Source organism: Bos indicus, chromosome 13 (genome assembly GCF_029378745.1).
Source record: "Bos indicus isolate NIAB-ARS_2022 breed Sahiwal x Tharparkar chromosome 13, NIAB-ARS_B.indTharparkar_mat_pri_1.0, whole genome shotgun sequence".
Lineage (NCBI taxonomy): Eukaryota > Metazoa > Chordata > Mammalia > Artiodactyla > Bovidae > Bos > Bos indicus.
Window position 1 is genome coordinate 3716802 of NC_091772.1, and position 18864 is coordinate 3735665.

The window sequence follows — 18864 nt, forward strand, 5'->3', positions numbered from 1 at the left end:
TTATTGGTTTGTAAGAGCTCATTAATTAAGGATATTCATACTTTGTGTGATATATATATTGCAAGTAATTTGCCTCTAGCTTGGTTTATTTAACACACAACTACAAATGCGCAGCCTCTTTTTGCCTTCGGGAGCCTCTGAGGTGCACTTGTGGGATGAATGCCAGGCTTCCCTGGCGGGGATTAGTCGTGTGGTTGATGGCTGGATGGAGGCAGGGGCTGCTGATGCAACAGTGTGCTGCTCACTCTTGGGTGGAAAGGCTGTGCAAAGTATCCCTCTTGGAAAGTCACCTCAGCGTGACAGCCCATCTTCTTTCTGCTTCTGGGGACAGATGGCCTCTGAGCACACCTTCTGCAGCCCACCCCCTATCTGGCCCCCTTTCTGCTGCCTCTGGCCAGTCCTCGGCCCCACCTCGCTGGACACTGGACGCCGCCAGCAGCCCCCTAACTGGTGCCCCTGCGTCTGCTCTGGCTGGTGCTCCCCCTGCGGTCAGCACCCGAGTTAGGGTAAGACCTTCACGTCACAGCCTCATCTTGCATACAAAGCCCTTCAGGCTTTCCCCTGTGCTCCAGGGTGAAGGCTGGTACTCTGAGGTGACCACCTCTGCAGCCTCATCTTGTGCTGCCCATTCCTTCTTTCATGCTGCAGCACAGCGGCCTCGATCCCTCTCTGGCACTCACCCAGGGGCCTGTGCTGGCATGGGCCCTCCCCGTCTCCTTCCGCTCTCCACTCCAAGTCCTCCTGTAGGGAAGTGTATCCTTGTCCACAGTCCCCAGGTTCCAGGCCCGCCAGCACCCTGTGCTTTGGTTCACACCATTTGATTCATGTTCATCTCTGCAAATGGGTAAGTCGCCTGAAAACAGGTTCTGCCTCTTTTATGATCTATAGCACATTTTCCGGTTCTTAAGAACTGTTTGTCCAGGTGACGAGTTACATGCATGAATGTAGCTCTCCTCTTCCCAGGAAGGCCAAGACTGCTGCAACTCACCTCGCCTGCCCTGTCTCCTCCCATGGCTTCCCTTTTCTATTTCCTGCAAACCTGCATTTTTGACACCTCTGTGCCTTTATACTTTCGGGTTTCTCTTTTGTCTGGAAAGATCCTGTTATTCAGCTTTTAAGACCTAGCTCAAATACTTCTTCTCCAAAGTCTCCCTCAGTTTGCTGTCTTCCTTGCTCACAGCACTTTATAACACTGGCCACTGTATTATGACTATAATGTAATCATTTTGCCTGTGATTTCATTTCTCCCTCTCTTTGGTGGTAAAGATTGAGGGATTGTCACCCCATGGCTTCTTCTTTTTTTTTTCCTTCGAATTTCCATGCTGCTTAACTCGAAAGCAGAAACAGACAACTCTGCTTCACCTCATTGCAAACTGTTCATTTCTAAAGGTCAGAGCGTTGTCCACCCGTCTCCCCAAGGCTGCCTTCCACAGGGGGCCAAGGCTCATCATCTCCTGAGCCAGGTACACCTGCCAGGATGAAGTGGGCACACACGGTGATGCGCCCATCCAGACTGTTTATTATCAGCATCACTTGGCTGCTCCATAGTCTTACTTTAAATGACTTTTTCCAAAAGCACTTTCAAAGCCCCGAGCCGTAAGGAAAGCCTTGCCTGTTTACTCCTCAGTGTTCCGTTCGGTGTCTCGTGTGCCCTGAAAACAGAGTTGTTCTTACCGTCTTGGTGGCTTGGGTGAAAGTTGTGTGGTTTTCGCTTTTGTGTAAATTGGCTGTCTTCTCTCATGTGCACGAGTTTCTTACCTTTCTTATTCCCAGATCTGAGTAATGATATTGTGCTTCATCCTGGGGTAGACACTGATGCTGGGTGAACTGAAGTCAGTAGGCTGGTAACTTTGCTGATTACTCTAAAAAAATTAATATGTTTCATGCTCTGAGTTTCATGCTCTAAGTTATCCTTATTAAAACTAACATAAATTACTTTGAGGCCATTTCCTTAATCATAAAATACTGAGGAATACAGAGACTGCTGACAAAAACTCAGTCAGCAAACAGCATAGCATAGACATTTGCCAACAGCGTCATCCTTCTTAAGTCACCTGGAATAACTTCAATTGATTTAGTAAAATTAACGTTGGAAGAAAGTTTTTTTTTTAAGACTTAACTGTCAATTTCTGTCAACTCTACCTCATTAATATTTTTCCTCTTGGCCTTGCCAATATTGGGTGTTACCAGTATCTTTTAATTTTTGCCAGTCTGACAGGCCAAAAATAAAAGAAAAAAAAAATGTCTTGTCCTTTGATTTTTATCTTTCCTTTTTTGTGTTCGTTGACTGAGCTGTGTGTTTGTAGCCCATGCTTACCTTTGTACTGGGGCATTCACCTTTTTCAAGTTTTTCACTTTTTCTCAGTGTCACTTCCGGGTCAAGGCTGTACTTAATCAGCTCTTGAATCACTACCACAACCTTCTGATTTCACTTTCAGTTCATCCACATCTCACTTCCAAAGTGCTTCTAAAATGACCTTTTGAAAACAAAAATGTGATAATCTTCACTGTAAAGACTTTTGTGGTCAGGAACCTTAGTTGCCTCATGAAAAGAAAAGTGAAAGTGAAGTTGCTCAGTCATGTCTGACTCTTTGCAACCCCATGGACTGTGGCCGGCCAGGCTCTTCTGTCCATGAGATTCTCCAGGCAAGAGTACTGGCATGTGTTGCCATTCCCAACCCAGGGATCGAACCCGGATCTCCCACACTGCAGGCAGGTGCTTTGCCTTCTGACACCAGGGATAGGCTTTGTTTAATTTAATTTCTCCTTGAGGCTAGCTGGCATCAGTCTGGCTCTTCAGTGGAGAAGCTGTTGATTAAAGATAGTATAGATAGTTCACAGGATCTACCTGTGGGAAAGCCAGGCAGCCTGGTTCTGAAGCTGCACAAGACAGCACAGCCTCAGCCTCAAGATGAGGGGCGGAGCTTCCCTGGTGGTTTCAGTGGTTAAGAATCCGCCTTTCAATGCAGGGGCACAGGTTCGATCCTCTGTCAGGTAACTAAGATCCCACATCCCACAAGGCAACTAAAGCCTGCAAGCCGCAACTAGAGAGAATCCTGCAGGCTGCAGTGAGAGACCCCGAGTGCTGAAACTAAGACCCAAGCAACACAGCCAAATTTAAAAAAGAAAGAAAGAAAGAATCTTATTTTTTAAAAAAGATGGGGGAGAATGGCTTTGGTACATGAGCCCTTTCAGTTGCCATCTATGAAGCTCAGGACTGAGCCTGCAGGAGCGTGGCAGCCTGGCCCATGGCCACGGCACTGTCTTCCTCTGAGCTCACCACAGATCCCATGGCCACATCCCGGTTTCCGGTGAGCCAGGGAGCCTGAAATGCTTCACTGTTTTTACCTTGGAAAAGTGGGGCTTAACAAAGTATGGGAAGTTACCAAAGCACAGGGAAGATGGTCAGAAGTTTTGGGAAGGTGGAAACGAGTTAGCGAGGTCCCCTGAAGGTTTCGTGTTGGCTTCCTTCTTCATAAACTTCTGAGCAATGATGAGCTTTTGCAAGAACACAGCTTTCCCAACTACAGGTGAAATATGCTCAGTACCCCCTCCAAGAAAGAGAAGCCAAGTCTCACATCTGAGCTCCACACCCAAGATTTCTGTGTGATATTTATTCCTCTTTCCCATCATTCAGAACCCATATTGGTTTATTTATTGGCTAAATGATGAAGCTAACTATTGCCAACATACCTCGAATAAAAAGCCAAAAAACTTGCTTAATATGTAAATATATACGTGGTGCAGCAAGGAAGACAGTTTAGGAAGATGCTACCGTTCTAACTTCTATGGTCAGTTACATGAAATAAATGGTTGGTGTTTATATCTTCCTACTTGTAATTTTATTTCATATTCCCTTTGTCTTTAGGCAGTAATTCAGCTGATCAGGACTCTTGACTTGGCAAGGTGACTGACATCTTCCTTCCTAAGGGGTTTGAGCCCTCAGTGGTCCTGCCTTTCTGAGGCTGCCATTTGTTATTTTTCAGTCACTCAGTCATGTCTGACTCTTTGCGACCCCATGGATTGCAGCACGCCAGGCTTCCCTGTCCTTCACCATCTCCCAAAGCTTGCTAAAACTCACATCCATTGAGTCAGTGATGCCATCCAACCATTTCATCCTCTGTTGTCCCCTTCTCCTCCTGCCTTCAATCTTTCCCATCATCAGGATCTATTCTAATGAGGCATCTCTTTGCATCAGGTGGCCAAAGTACTGGAGCTTCAGCATCTGTCCTTCCAATGAATATTCAGGACTGATTTCCTTTAGGCTTGATTGATTTGATCTCCTTGCAGTCCAAGGGACTTTCAAGAGTCTTCTCCAACACCACAGGTCAAAAGCAGCAATTCTTTGGCCCTTAGCCTTCTTTATGGTCCAACTCTCACATCCATACATGACTACTGGAAAAACCATAGCTTTGATTAGATGGACCTTTGTTGGCAAAATATTGTCTCTGCTTTTTAATATGCTGTCTAGGTTGGTCATAGCTTTTCTTTGAGGAGCAAGCATCTTTTAATTTCATGGCTGCAGTCACCATTTACAGTGATTTTGGAGCCCAAGAAAATAAAGTCTCTCACTGTTTCCATTGTTTCCCCATCTATTTGCCATGAAGTGATGGGGCCAGATGCCATGATCTTAGTTTTTTAAATGTTGAGTTTTAAGCCAACTTTTTCATTCTCCTCTTTCACTTTCATCAAGAGGCTCTTTAGTTCCTCTTCACTTTCTGCCCTAAGGATGGTGTCATCTGCATATCTGAGGTTATTGATGTTTCTCCCTGCAGTCTTGATTCCAGCTTGTGCTTCATCCAGCCCAGCATTTCACATGATGTACTCTGCATATAAGTTAAATAACCAAAGTCACAATATACAGCCTTGACATACTCCTTTCCCAACCTGGAAGCAGTCCATTGTTCCATATCCAGTTCTAACTATTGCTTCTTGACCCGCATACAGGTTTCTCAGGAGGCAGGTAAGGTGGTCTGGTATTCCTATCTCTTGAATAATTTTCCACAGTTTGTTGTGACCCACACAGTCAGAGGCTTTAGCGTAGTCGATGAGGCAGAAGAAGATGTTTAGTTTTTGCTAACTTTTAGCACTGGATGCACTCTGCTTGGTCACACCCATTGTATTGTATGTTACCTGTATACCTTGTATGTTACCTGTATACCTGGTTGCTTCTTTTGTACACCATGGACCAGCATTTCAACCCCACTTTGGTCTGTTTGTCTAACGTGATGAAAGAGGTCTAATGTAATTCACCCTCCATGGCTGGCCGTCTCCTGCCATGTGAGAGTTGGTGGTGAGTCTCAGATTAGTTGCATTTGGCAGGGCTCAGCCTCAGTGCATTTAAGTCTGTGTTGTTGAGCCCAAGTGTAATATTCATCCTTGCCATTGTGGCCACCTCCCTTATGAATCCTTGAGCAGCTACTTTGGCCCCTGTGAGAAGAGGCTGGCCAGCGCCCTTGGGGCAGGCTATCTGGTCCAGCTTATTATGAGATCCTCTTGCTGGGGCCTTTCAGAGAACGTTCACATCAGATCCAGATATTCTCACATGCTGGCTAACTTTTCCCCAGGTGTCCCTGTCCCAGCGTTTCTGTCCGTTGCAGAGTAAATCTTTTCCAGTCTTATACTCAACACCGAGAAGACATTTTCACAGAGCTGCCCAGCCCTTTGTGAGATGACCTGAAGCCAGTTTCTGTTATCCCCCTCTGATGGGTTACAGTGGCAGTCAGAAACTCCAAGACTTAGCACTGTCTCAGAGCCAGTGTCTAGTCATCCTCAAAAGCTCTGGTATTTCCCTTTTATCACTGTTGTTCGTGTTTAGTTGCTCAGTCATGTCCGAGTGGACCATAGCCTGCCAGGCTTCTCTGTTCATGGGATTTCCCAGGGAAGACTACTGGAGTGGGGTGCCATTTCCTTCTCCAGGGGATCGTCCTGACCCAGAGATTGAACCTGTGTCTCCTGCATTGGCAGGTAGATTCTTTACCACTGAACCACCCGGGAAGGTTTTCTCACTGTGCAAATTCCCTGGTAAACAGTTGCAGACCCAAAAGGGAACATTACAGAACAGACTTGCAATATTTTTGAGGATTTCCTATCAGCTTGGCACTGTAGCCTGACTGACAGGCCCCAGAACGTCGCACCATCTCCCTCTGGCCTTGGCGTGTGCTGTCTCCTCCCCTGACACCCTTCTCCTCACCCGCCCCTGGGCTCGCTCTGCATCGCCCTGCAGGCTTGTTCTTCCCGTCGTTTCCCTCCGGGAGCCTTGTCTGGCTCCGGGCGTCTTCTCTCTCAGGGAGCTTTTCCCCCATCTTTTGGCATCCTGGCCAGTGGCATGCTCATCACTCCCTTCTCCTGGGGCGGGGGTTCTCCCGACAATCACTCGGCAGGAGGACACATGGTAGAGGCAGTGAAGGAATGAGCAGGGGCTGCACTCAGCGGTGTTTGTTGGCCCTGGCTTCGTGCTCTGCTTGTGTCACGGCATCTGTTGCCCCTTCATCAGAAGGCAGGTGAAAGCAGCCTGGGGGTTACAAACTGTTAGTGTTCCACAGTTGGTCTTAAGAAAGGCAAAACCACATCCTGTGCCATCCTAAGAGGAGCCGCGGTATTTTCTGTCCTTTCTGAGGAGAGCTGCCCTCCAGCCCCGCCCATCCCAGGTGACCTCCAGCATCACCGCTCGTCCTAGTTACTGTTTCTGCGCGTCAGCCTGCTGGGTGCCAGCGCTGTGCTGGGACTCCCGTGTACCCACGGTGGATGCTCAGGGCTCCCCTTTCTAGCAGCGTCCTTCCCCTTGGTTCTGAGGATGAGAACCACTCAGCATTCAAGCAACTTGGCCCAGCTCCGATGACTGGCAAGTGTCAGGGGCATCTGACAACATGGCTGTCAGGGTGCCAGCTTCTGTTCACTACTCTGGCGTCTCTGTTGCCGTGGCAGGACTGTGTGTGTCTGTTTTCTCTTTTAGTACATTTTCCCTCTAATCATGAAAACAAAGCTGTGTTGAACCATGTGGAAGCCAGGAATAGCGTTCTACTTGACCTACTATGTGGGAATCTTTGTTTTAGATTTTTCCCCCCTCCTCTCTTGTTCACAAGGTAGAAGAGGAGAAAGCAACTCCAAAAGAGGGCTCATCTTCTAGCTCCAAGCACTTACCTCAGTGCGTTGTCTAACTGTTCAGTACACTTTTGTGTTTGTAGGGCAATTTTTTTTTTTTTTTACTGCCATTGTTCCATTCTGTGTAACCTTTTTCTTGCAGTTAACATCTAAGAAACCCAGTCCTTTGGAAAATGCCATAAAATAAATTAAATTTTCCTGGGCACTGTGGTTTCTGTCTGCCTTGGCTTTTGATTTGGCTTTTCTTCTAAGCTGAATGCTCCTCTAAAAATCTTAGCTTGAATCTCCAGCCAAAGTGTGTAGCTTGCTCTCCTATGGCATCCGAGGCATCTTCCTCGAATGTTCAGGGCTGGGTGGCCAGGCCCCCTCCCTTCGTCTGCACCCACGCAGCATCCCCAGGGGTGCTTGGAGGAGGGCACTTTACCACCATGTTAGGAAATCAGCGGGTGTTCATACTACAGGAGGAGCACAAGAAAAAGACGAGAATTGCCAAAACAAGCAAGTTCTTCCTATTCTTCCCTCCGCCTGAAAAACGCTCCCCTCCTTTCCCCAATGACCGAGGTGCTGTCCCCGCCAAAGAAAGCTTTCCCCCTGCTCCCCCGACACAGGCCTCATTGTGAGCCATGCTCCCCATGTCCCCAGGAGCACACATTCATCTTTGTGCTGTTTGTTTGGGTTTGTATTTATTTTCCCAGCCCATTGAAAAACAGCACCTTTTCCTATTTAAAAGAAATTTTAGAAGCAAAACCCTTTTCCCTTTGAGCCCAGCGCTTCCTCCGTATAAACCATCAGACATTTTTAGTGTTAGTTGCTCAGTCATGTTCTACTCTTTGGGACCCCATGGACTGTAGCCCACCAGGCTTCTCTGTCCATGGGATTCTCCAGACAAAATACTGGGGTGGGCTGCCATTCTGTCTCCAGGGGGTCTTCCCAGCCCAGGGATTGAACCTGGAACTTCTACACTGCAGGCAGATTCTTTACCGTCTGAGCCACCAGGGAAAGCCTTCAGCGAGGACAGTGAAGGCTTGCTCTCGGAGACACCATCCTCACACACTCACGTTGCTATCCTTTCCTTACACATTAGGGACAGTGAACATGACTGTCTTTCTGACAGTCTTAGCCCTGGTGAAGCACAGACCCTGGGCGGAAAGCCCACCTTAGACGTCACCTCGGCCTGTATTACCACCCGCCCCTGCCCGTCAGCCACGGCCTGGGGCTGTGGGCGCCGTCAGCACTGCACTGAAAGGGTGCCTCTGACTTGGAGGGAGGAACCGGGCACCCGTGTGGTTTTACAGACAGTAAAACCGCACCACAGAGTTTCAAAGATCTGTCGTTCTGCTAAATATCCTTAATATTGAGACATTGTTTTTTTTCCTATTCACAGATCTTTACAATAGAAATGGATTTCCCTAGATGTGTCCTAGGGCACCGTGGCAACATGTGTTTTCTCTTTACACATGTGTTTAAATAGCTTTGGTTATTATTTACATTTCTTCCCATAATGTACTCCATCAAAACATTTGCTCGGCTTTCATCCACATGTGAGAAGCTCACCAGGGCAATAATGGAAGCCAGTGCCTGTAAGGCCTTTGGGGAATGTGCCACAATTCCAGCAGAAATGACTTTTTCCTGGAACTGGAAATTTGTAAAACTTGGTTTTACACTTTTTACCAAAAGTGTGCTAAAGCCGCCCTGATAGCACGAGAGGCTCTGCATCTTCAAAAGCTGGGGAGACTGGGCCAACCATTTTTGCAATAAATGGAAAGAAAGGCAAAATCTGTGAACTTTTACACATTATGTTTCCACTTGTTATAGTTACCTGTTGTGGACATTGCTTAAGTTGTAGTAACTTTTCTTTTGTTTTTTAATTTTATAAGAAATTAAAACACACAGAAAAACTAATATGCAAAGCTTTGAAATATATAATATAATATAAATATAATATAATATAAAAGCTTCGAAAAACTTAGGATTCTTTTCACCACATCAGGAGGTTGTCGAGTACCAATTTGAACTACCTAGAAGACCTTTCCGTTAGTATAAACTTGATTAAATGGACCCTGCTGGCTGGTGCGTCAGCTGCTTCCCCCCGTGCACCCTGGCCTTCTTTCAGAAGCCCCTGCCGGCACATAGGAGATGCAGTGATTTCTCCCTCATACAGCAAAGTCTGAGTTGCCATTAGAAGATGTGCTCAGTCACTCAGTTGTGTCTGACTCTCTGTGACGCCATGGACTGAAGTCCATCAGTCTCCTCTGTCCATGGGATTCTCCAGGCAAGAACACTGGAGTGGGTTGCCATTACCTCCATGGGATCTTCCCTACCCAGGGACTGAACCCATGTCTCCTGTGTCTCCTGCCTTTGCAAGCAGATTCTTTACCACTGAGCCACCTGAGGTGCCATTGCTGAGGTTCAAATTACTATGCCGGTTCCATTGGGGCTTTTCTGGTGATGCAACCCCTGGCTTAGTGGTAAATAATCCGCCTGCCAAGGCAAGAGGCTCAGGTTCAATCCCTGGGTTGGGAAGATCCCCTGGAGAAGGGAATGGCAACCCACTGCAGTATTCTTGCCTAGAAATCCAGTGGACAGAGGATCCTGGTGGACCGCAGTGCATGGAGTTGCAAAAGAGCAACTTAACAGCAACAGCAAACCCCATTTTTACTGTTGAGTTTGCTTGGGCTGGTTCACTTTCTGCTTCCAAATTTCTTCATATTCAGAAACTGGGAAGTGCAAAACAACTTTACCAAATCCCCTGGGACTCTTATGATTCTAGAAAGATCTTTGTCATCAGATGGTGGTTGCAAGACTTTTTTAAGGAGTTCTCAATTGGCTGAGAGCCCAGCCCATTAATCAGCTTTATGAAGACGGACCATGTATTAACTAGAGCTTCCAAAGATGCGTCCTCCTTGGTGGCAGGTGGGACTGGCTGGCTTCCTGCCCTGTTGGGAGAGCCACCTGCCACTGATGAGAGGAGTGGGATTGCACCATTCTGTGAGTGAGCTGTCTGTTCTGCCACAGTATTTCTAATGGTGACAGCTGGATGGGGGAGCCTGAAGTTCTCATGGTTTACCCAGGGAAAACTATGGTTTTTCCCTTGCATGTTGCAAATATGGCCCTTGGGACACTTGCCTTGTATTATTCAAATGGTTTGGCTGTCACATTGTGTGTGTATGTGTGTGTGTGTGTGTTCAGGTGACAGTTGGGGGTCAGAGGAGATAGTGAGACGCACCCCTACTAAAAAAGCTGAATTTTCCTTTGGCAAATCCCAGATAAAATCTTAAAGAGTGACAGCCTCTCCTGAGTTTGACATATACTAATGAGGAAAGTTCTCCTCCCCTACCCCTCCACCCCCCGCTCCTCAGAAGGCAGTGGCCGTTTCTCACAGAGGTTGCATATAATTTGTTAATGTGTGGGATGACAAGGTATAGTGGAAACTGTTTACCTTGGCATGTACTATGCATTTCTTGGGAGTTTTATGTCCATTGCCCTGTAGCAATAGCCTTCCTATGTCTGGGAAGCACTTATGGCATTTACCAGCTTGTCTGTTCCCTTCAAATTCTTTTCCTTTGGCCAGAACTTCTGATCACAATGCCAAGATTTTACAACTTGTCGCAGTTGAGTTTCACATCACTAATATTAATAGCCACTGGGAAGCTCCAGAGAGAAAGCAGATAGTAGTTATCTGACTGACTAAATGTCTGTAAGAATCCTTTGACTTTGAAGGACACAGAGGGCACGTGAAGAGGCTCTGTCTAGTGGAGGGGAGCACGCGGGGGTTTTGTGTTTGGGACTGGGAGCTGATAATTAGTTATCTTGGGAATTTGGGGGACGGTAACCCAAGTGATGATTAAAAGCTGGAGTGCTTTCATTCTCAAATTCCCTAACACGACACCCTTTTATTCAGAATAAAGATGGAGAATCTAAAATGATGGTTGTTGCAGTGGTTGTTTTCAGCTTACTACTGCAGTTGTTTGCAATGAAGACAATTTTATATTCACTGAAATGTATAATATATGAACTGGGCAGAGTGTACCCACTCCCTTTGGTACAGGAGACATTTATATCACCTCTAAATGAATCCACCGCAGGTTTCTGAGGGAGGTGGATGTTCATGAAGCATTGCAAACCCCTGGGCTATTCCCAGGGAGTTGAGGAGAGGCACATTTAATACCTGCTCAACCACACTTAATTGTGGAGCTGGTTTATATTTGTTGTTGCAGTGCAGTGCTGTTATTACTTAGAGCCTAAACTCCAATCAGCTTCAAATGGATCTCAGCTATTTGATCATAAACTATTTCACTAATGGGAAACTTGGCTTAACCTATTGTGTGGAATGTCTTGAGAAAGTCATCCATGTCTACATTAAGCAAAACCCAGACTAGCTCCACACGACCTCATACCTAAAAAATGAATCCCTGGGAAGAGATGCTGGTTTTAACTTTGAGGCCAAGTTCTGGGGTCATAGGTTGGTGTGTATGTGCTCGTAACTGTGTATGTTTGTGTGTTTCCGTGTGTCTTTAATGCATAATATAGATATGTATAAACCCACAAATATAAGCTGCTGCTAGAGAAAATAAAAAGTTACAAGGCCTGAAAGGAGACACCAAAAATATGATTTCCGTCCAAATATTTGTAGGAATTTTACTTAATTGCAACCAGAAGTCTGACCTGGAAGTGTAGTGTTTTGACCTCCTAGCTGTCTGGTTTCCTATTTGCAGTGTTTCGCTCTCCCCCAGCTGTGAGAAAATATATTTTACATGGTTTTAACCCTGTGTATTCTTAGAAACACTGAAGTAGGAATTATTCTCCTGGGGGAAGAGAAATTCTCATTATTTACAAGAATGACTCGTAAAGGTTTCTTTTAAATAGAAAACATTTTTGAAACACTTAGCAAATCTTTCTCTGTAAGATATGTTTGAAAATAAAACAGCTTCTGGATTTCCTTTCAAGGTAATGTGAACTTCTGGGAGACTATAAGATTATTGCGATGTGTCGGTTTATCCTCATTTTAGTAAAATACTGTTTAATAACAAAAGTGTACGCTTTAGAAATAGTTCTCTTGTGAAGAGGCTTTTTTCCAGTTCTAGCTTATTAAATCTTTTGTTCCTAGCCTTTTAGAAAAGTAAAAATAGGGCTGAATAAACTTTGGGAGGCTGTAGTGGTGTTTGGTATTCTAATGGGCCAAAAGACAACACTGCCTTGTAGTTAGGGTGACTTAGGTCTAGGAGGCCTACTGTTGAAAAACTGTAGAATTGACACATCCGTTGCTCATAGAGGCATTTGCTGAATATAGCAAGATGATGGAGAATGTTGTTTCTGTGTAGCCTTAGAGAGTTTGCCTCAGACTTCATGGATTTAAGAGTGAGAAACACTGACAGTTCCCATCCATTTAGCTCAAGAACATTTCATCCCATGCTCCTTTTTTGTTTTTTTTTAATAATAGCTTTCTTGAGATATAATTCATATACCAGGTGATTCACTCATTGGACATAAACGATCCAGTGGTTTTTGTATATTCAAAAAGCTGTGCAACCATAACCAGAAAACATCTGAGAACATTTTCATCACCCAGTGAAGCCATTACCCACCGTCTCACCCAACACCCGTCTTGCCGTCAGCAATTGCCGTTTCTATCGCTTTGCTTAGTCTGGACCTTGCGTATAAGCTGAATCATACAATATGTTGTTTTTGTTAACTGGCTTTTTAAATGTATCATGATGTTTTCCAGGTTCTTCCATGTTGTAGCATTTATCAGTAGTAGTTCTTTTTACTGTCAAAATAGTCTGTGGTATGGCTATATCACATTCATTTATTTGTTCATTGGTTGATGGACATTTCTTTTGTTTCAACTATTTGACTATTAGGAATAATGCTGGTATGAACATTTGTATAGGTTTTTGAGTGGATATTTATTTTAAATTCTTGTGAGTATATACCTAAGAATGGAGTTTCTAGGTTATTTTATACCTCTGTATTTAGTGCACTGAACTTTCAGCCTGTTTTTCAAAGTGGCTGTACCATTTTATATTCCCACCAAAAGTGTAAGAGGGTTCCATTTTCTCCACATCCTGTCAGCACTTGTTATTATCTGTCATTCTGTTTATAGCCATCCGAGTGGATGTGAATGGAATAGCAAATGGCAACCCACTCCAGTACTCTTGCCTGGGAAATCCTGTGGACAGAGAAGCCTGGCGGGCTACAGTCCATGGGGTCCCAAAGGGTTGGACACGACTGAGTGACTAGACAACAACAAACGGATGTGAAGTAGTATCTCGTGGTTTTGATTTCCATTTTCCTGATGGTTAATGATGTTTTCCATCTGTTCAGATACTTGTTGGCCATGTGAATATTTTCTTGACAAGATATCTTTTCAAATCCTTTGCCTATTTTTTAAAACGAGTTGCCTTTGTATTAGTGAGTTTTTATAAGAGTTCTTTACATATTTGAGATACAAATCCTTTTTCAGATATATGACTTGCAAAATTTTTCTCGTTGTCTAAGGATTGTCCATTCACTTTCTAAATGGTATCCTTTGAAACACTTAAAGTTTTAAATTTTGATGATGTCCAATTTATCTGGTTTTTTTTTTCTTTTCATTGCTTGTCCCTTTAATATCATATCCAAGAAGCAATTACATGAAGCCTGTGAACATTTACAAGTATCTATTTTTTAAGACTTAATAGTTTTGCCTCTTACATTTAGCTGATTAACCCATTTTGAATTAATTTTGTATACAACGTGATGTATGGGTTCAACTTCATTTCTTTTACATGTGGATATCTAGTTGTCCCAGTACCATTTACTGAAAAGATTATTCTATCTTCATTTAATTGTATTGGCAGCCTTGTCGAAAATCAGCTGACAGTAAATAAGAGGGTTCATTTCTGGACTCTCGATTCTATTTCTGTTCATTTGTCTTTATGCCAGTGTTGCACTATTTTAATTACGATAGCTTTGTAGTAAATTTTAAATCATCCCCCCATTCTTTTAAAGAACTATTTTCTTGTCTTCCCAGCAAGGTTAGAGCTGACATTTACTGGTCAGGATCAAGACTCTGTTTTAACCTAGTCAGTGTAAGCACCATTTTAAATTACTGTAAGCAATTGTTTTGACAATTGTTATAAAACAATTGTTTTAACAATCATTATAAAACAGTTGTTTTAAGAATCATTATAAAACCTGACTTTAAATGAATTAATTAAATATTATTGATTCTGCCAGGGTTTTAAATTAAACTCTTTCACAAATGTATCAACTCCAGTTACTCCATTTTAATCAAATCAATGAAGAGAAAAGTGATTCTTGTTATAGTCAAGGTCTTCGTATTAATGGGAAAACCTCGGGGTTATCAGTATTCGTAAGGCATGACTGGGGACACGCATGAGTCTCAGTCACTCTCATTAAAATCCTTTACTTTAGGTTGTAAAGTTGACTGTGACTTAAAGTCTGGTCTCCTTTGCTTATCTGTCCAGCCTCATCCTTCATCCCTTTCCTTCTGTGCATTTTGAACCCTGCCCACCAGCATCCCCAGGAGCCACCAGGAGTGGCCTGTGGTTTTACACAGACGTGGGTGCAATGCCCCCCACCCATCCTCAGTCCTCCTGGTGGAATCCTCCTGACGCTTCCACACTCTGCCTGGATGTTCTTGGGGGAGGTTCCTTGGGGATCTCCCTCCTCCCAGATGAATCTGTTTGTTCTACCCTTTGTTTCATTAGACACACCCTTTCTTGGCACCCGCAGTTCCTGCAGCATCTGTTGTTGCCCTTCATGGTCCTTCTCCTCTGTCTCTTCTCTGGGGTAGATGTAGGAGCAGCAGGGCTTGGATGCCTCTGGTTTGAGTATTACTGTTAGAGGAACAGCTTTTGACAGAACAGCATATATATATATATATACACACACACACATATATATTTCCTATTCATGTTGGTCCCTATAACTCCTCTTCCACAGTCATTTTCGGTAGAATGCCTTGACACTATGGGGAAACTCCAGTGTGCTGCCAGCCTGCACCTGCATGACAGCTCATCAGTGTGATGTGTACTGTCATGTTCAACTTCTGTTACATGACTAACAGAATTTCTGGGCAAAGATGAGCATTCCAAGCTTGTTTAACCCTGATGGCCTTACTGCCATTTCCAAGGAATCTCTGATTTTTACTAAGTTCAGTAAAGTTTTTGTTGGTGGGTTTGTTAGAAAAACTGTATTTTGAGAAGGGAGCTGAGAAAAAGTTGACCCTTGCTCCACTGCCTTGAGAGGGGATTTTAATGGCGGGAATGAGCAGAGTGGAAGGGCAGACACAGGTGGATGGGAAAGAAATGGGCCTCAGAGCTTGGGACCTCAGGGCGAGTCCAGGGCCCAGGGCTGGGGGTGATGACAGCAAGTATGGGCAGGGCTGGCATGTCGGGGGACTCTGAGAAGTACTAGAGCTTCCTGTAGAACCTGGGCACAGTAGGCTTGGCGGGAGGCAAGTGCCCCTGAGAAAGGGTGAAGGCAAATGCAGTAACCCAGCAAGTAACGCAAGGCCAGGGAGGAGCACAGGAGGGACCAGGCAGGGCTGGAGGCTGGGGGAAACGCACGCGCTCCTGCCCTTGTGTGGGTGGCCTCAGCTTTGAGGCTCATAGTGGCTCCAGGACCCCATTGAGAGCCCCGGAACTCCCCGTGGGCCACTTCAGGTCCTGCAGAGGGCCAAGCATCCTCAGATAGCAAGCAGAGAGGCTCACATCACATGGCCCTTCTCGTAAAAGCAACTAAGGGAAGGGAGAAAGTTCCTGTGAAAAGAGCAGGGAGCTGTGTCTCAGATCTCAGTTAAGTGAGTTTAAGCGTGATCTTGAAAATGTGAGGGGAGAGAGAAAGAACAGGGGAAGGAGAGTGGTTCTGTGGGAGGCACCGCCAGGAAGCTGGGAGGTTTGGGATAATGAAACGTTCTGGGAGGCTTTGTGGAGCCTCAGGGGATGGTGAGTTCTCAGCATTCAGCAAAAGAAAAATACGCAAGTCAAGTGGGAATGGGGTTTTCATGGAAGGATGGAGCAGCGCCTCCTCCCAGGGCTGGGCGGCTGCACGGGCTACGGCTAGGGGACAGCTCAGTCCTCGCCCGGGTGCATCTGACCCTCTCCATGGGCCTGAGAGGGTCTGTTCACTGCGGTTCTACTCTGGCCCTCTCCATTGCTCATATTTCCTGGACACCTCTCTTTCTTTCAGTCTTAGCCATGTATTTAAACCTGTTTTTTCTTTTTCCTGGATTCTGTGTTTTTAGTGGGAGGGTCTCCTTGAGCTCAGCCTGTCAGATTCCTCAGATTCAGTTTTTAGCAGTATGCTCATTTTACTGCAAGGCTGTATCTTTTAAAGAATGGTGGACTTTTTAATTCCATACTTAATTTTGATGTTGTGGTTTGAGTCTGCAAACTATATATATATCTGTATCTATACCTACCCATATAACTATATCTGTAATCAAGTTATATTTTCAGCTTGGGCTGCTAATAGTTAAAGAATCTGAGAGTGAGGTTACGACTCCTGTTTTAAGTACAGTGGTGTGTTTACTGAGGCTTCATAAAGATAGAGCTTTATACTTACCTGTTGGGCTATTTCTGCTTCAGTTGCCTTTTAATCTCCTTAGAAAAGATGATTCTAAAGATTACTGCTGAATTTCACAACATATAAAGAATACTTTTGCATTCTTTATAAAATATTATTTCCAAAATGAGCAAATTACCTCAAAAAGCAAGCTTTAATCAAGATTTATGTTCTGAGACTTTGAAAGAAGGCTGTTGTTAACACAAAATATTTAAAAGAAAAATATGCATCTTTTTTAAGATTCTTGAATATTTTCATCCAGTGATGGTGTTTCTTTTTTAAAAAAATAAGCTTCTTCAAAAGAATCTTCACTCTCATTTTGTAACCTAGAAATTTCAAATACATACAACAACAGAATCCTGCAGCGAACCCCCACTTCCATTGTCCAGCATCACATTTTTAACATATGGCCAGTGTTATTTCATTTGTCCTTTTTCCTGTCCCTCCCCCCAATTATTTTAAAGTAAATGCTGGATATCATATTATTTTACACAAAAATGATTCAATATGTATAGCTCTAAACGATGTGTTTTTTTTTTTTTTTTTTTTAATGATCAGAGTGCCACCCAGGAAAAGAAATATATTGATGTCATCAGATATATAGTCTGTTTTCAGAGTTCTCTGAATATCTCTTCAATTCCTTTATAATTGGTTTGTTCAAATCAGGGTCCAAACAAAGTTGATCTACGCGTTGATTGCATTCCGCTGATTCTCTTTACCTAAGATAAATATCTCTTTGAACCATGAGAACACTCCTCCCAGCTTTTTTTCCATGTTATTTACTTGTTGAAGAAACTGGGTCAAGTGTCCTCTGGAATTTCCCACATTTGGGGTTTGGCTGCATCTGCATGGTGGAGTTCACATGCTCTTCCAGCCCTGTGTTTCCCGTAGCCTGGCAGTGAGTGCTCTGATGAAGTCAGGGCCCCTGTGCTTGTTCCTCGTGCAGGAGCCCTCTGTGGTAGTTGGGCTGTACTTACCACAGCCTCTCATTGGGCAGCACATGATGCTTGGTTGTATCTCTTTTACTCTCATGTTAACAATGTATATGTGGCAATAATGGAGTTTCTGTTTTATGATCTTTTTATCAGTCAGTATTTTCCATTGGTTCTTTTGATATTTCTACTATAGTACATCAAGGCTGTATATCGTCACCATGCTTATCTAACGTATATGCAGAATACATCATGAGAAACTCTGGGCTGGAGGAAGCACAAACTGGAGTCAAGATTGCTGGGAGAAATATCAATAACCTCAGATATGCAGATGACACCACCCTTATGGCAGAAAGTGAAGAAGAACTCAAAAGCCTCTTGATGAAAGTGAAAGTGGAGAGTGAAAAAGTTGGCTTAAAGCTCAACATTCAGAAAACGAAGATCATGGCATCCGGTCCCATCACTTCATGGCAAATAGATGGGGAAACAGTGTCAGACTTTATTTTTCTGGGCTCCAAAATCACTGCACATGGTGATTGCAACCATGAAATCAAAAGACGCTTACTCCTTAGAAGGAAAGTTATGACCAACCTACACAGCATATTGAAAAGCAGAGACATTACTTTGCCAACAAAGGTCCATTTAGTGAAGGCTGTGGTTTTTCCAGTAGCCATGTATGGTTGTGAGAGTTGGACTATAAAGAAAGGTGAGTGCAGAAGAATTGATGCTTTTGAACTGTGGTGTTGGAGAAGACTCTTAAGAGTCCCTTGGAATGCAAGGAGATCCAACCAATCCATCCTAAAGGAGATCGGTCCTGGGTATTCATTGGTAGGACTGATGTTGAAGCTGAAACTCCAGTACTTTGGCCACCTGATGTGAAGAGCTGACTCACTTGAAAAGACCCTGATGCTGGGAAAGATTGAGGGCAGAAGGAGAAGGGGACAACAGAGGATGAGATGGTTGAATGGCATCATCGACTCGATGGACGTGGGTTTGGGTGAACTCCGGGAGTTGGTGATGGACAGGGAGGCCTGGTGTGCTGCGGTTCATGGGGTCGCAAAGAGTCGGACACGACTGAGTGACTGAACTGAACTATAGTAAACATAAGCAAAATAAAGTTTAAAAGACCACATTATGTATTCTTCTAAACTTTGCCTGTAGCATCTATAGTTGGTTCCTTTTTTAACCAGAGCCTCTATGAGATCTGATTTAGCATCTTAATTAAGATCATAAGTCATTATATACCTATCGCTTTAAG

The 18864-nt window shown here is 44.2% G+C and overlaps 1 protein-coding gene across 1 annotated transcript in view; it reads left to right on the top strand.

Annotated features, from left to right (window-relative positions):
- Window positions 1-18864, top strand: part of SLX4IP (SLX4 interacting protein) — a 220746-nt gene that overhangs the window by 150490 nt on the left and 51392 nt on the right.